This window comes from Podarcis vaucheri (assembly GCF_965113315.1).
Source record: "Podarcis vaucheri genome assembly, chromosome: 9".
Taxonomy (NCBI): Eukaryota; Metazoa; Chordata; class Lepidosauria; order Squamata; family Lacertidae; genus Podarcis; species Podarcis vaucheri.
The window spans coordinates 402,547-404,562 of NC_138767.1; positions in this window are offsets into that span (position 1 = coordinate 402,547).

Genomic DNA, 2,016 nt, shown 5'->3' on the forward strand with positions numbered 1-2,016 from the left:
TGACGATGCCAGGTTCCAGTTTAAGAAGAACTGGGGCAGGTGGGGGGCACTGGGGGGATCCGGGAGCCTGAGACACAAACTTTCAAGGGAAAGGCCGACTGAGGAACCGGGCAGTCCCGGAGCCAGGAAGCGGCGCGGACGGAAGGTGGGCGAGGGCGGTGTCGCATGAGAAAACGGGAGCGTCTCCCCTCACCATCAACCCTCGACGGATCTCCTGCGGAGAAGACGCTCCCACGAGTGGAGGGGAGTCGCCACAGAGGCACCCCCCAAGTCTGTCTCAAGCACAGGAAAAGGGGCTGGGGACGGGGCCCCGCAGGGGACTTGCCGCTAAATCGAGGGGCTTTGGGGTGTATTTGGTTTTGGCTGGAACAGTTGGGGTGGTGGCCTCAGACCTGTAATTGTCGAATTGGGAGGGGTTCCAGAGGGTCATCCAGTCCAACCCCCCCCGGAACGCAGAAACAGCAGCTATAGCATCCCTGACAGATGGCCGTCCAACCGAGGAGAGTCCGCCCCCTTTTTCTACTGACCTTGGGGCTCGCAGTTTCCCGTTGCTTCTGGGTTAGGGGTGTTTTCAACGGGGAATAACTTGTGTGGGACGGGGCGGGGGGGGGGCAGAAAGGCGGCGCAAAATGTTCCGAACTAAAAAGAAGACCGCTAGGATCGGCCTGCGCCGAACGGAAGGCTTACATGCAACGTCGCCAAGCGCGCCTGACCATGTGCAGAGAGCGCCCCCCCTTCCAGAAAAATCCGGCATCCTTTCCAAGCTTCAACCGACGGCAGAGCCCCACCCCCACCCCCACCCATCTTCCCCCCCTCCACCTCTTTCCCCCTTTTCTTCCTAATGTCTCAACAAATGAAATTGATTTGTAAAAATGTTACATGGGGGGGGGACGACAGGGAGACATTGCACACTTTTGTAAATCGAAAATATCTTTAATAAAACAAAAAACCGACGGCACAGGGAGGGTCGCTATGTGAGCATCAGCCGAGCTGGGGGGAGGGGCTGCCCCTCCCCCACCGGCCATCCATCTCCCCCCCCCCCGCCGCCGCCCCCTCTCCTCCACGCCGTGTCTGCGCCCCGTACGATTCAATTAGGCGCTGGGAGCCGGCCCTGCCATCTGGTTTGTGAATTCGCCCTGCTGATGGATTGGAGACCCCGCCTGTCGAGGGGAGGCCATGCAAGCAGAGCAATTGATTAACGGGGGGGGGGGTTAGCGATGATGAACCTCCCCACCCCCGGCCGGCCCCCGGCCTTTTGGAGAGGAATGGGTCGCACTTCAAGGCCGGGGGATTCGTTCCGGAGGGGGGGAAGGAAGGGCGTCGAGGGGAGACCCCGGCCCAGCGGCCCCCTCCTTCCCTAGCGCCGCAGACAGCGCCTTTTATGAGCGGGACGTGCCTCGGCCACCGCGGGAGGGGGCGGGGGGAGGAAGCCCCGCCTCCGCAGGGGAGGGACGCCCCGTCGGGCCAGACCCCTCCCCCTTCTCTCTCTACACGTGTCCAGTTGCTCTGCAGATGCGGAGGGTCCGTCTCCTCGGAAGGGAGACTTGGCTTTTGTCGGGGGTGGGGGAGCCGCTTTGGGAGGAGAGCGAGTGCCGTCGAACAAGGTCGCCGCTTGCAAGGCGCGGGGCCAGCTGCGAGCACGGAGGGAAGCCCCGATCCAAAGGGAAGGTTGGGTGAGGGGCGAGGGGGGAGCCCTCGAGGTCCCGGGAGGGGGCAGAAACTGACCCTTGGCCGGGGACGGGGACCGCACCCCCTTCCGTGGGGCGGGTGGTGCACAGAGAGAGAGAGAGAGAGAGAGAGCGCTGTAGCAGGAAGGCGTCCCGTGCGGACCCGCGTCCCCGCCATGCGGCCGCCAGAGAAGAAGCCCAGCTCCTCCCTCCGACGGGCGGCTGAGTCCCTCGAGGAGCTTTTGCGGCCGGAGCAGAAGGGGTTAAGGCCCTCCGAGTTGTCCGTGGCTAGAGAGGGCCGTCCGCGCCACGCCTCCGGGAAGGGAGGAAGTGACGTTGGACTTCCTCC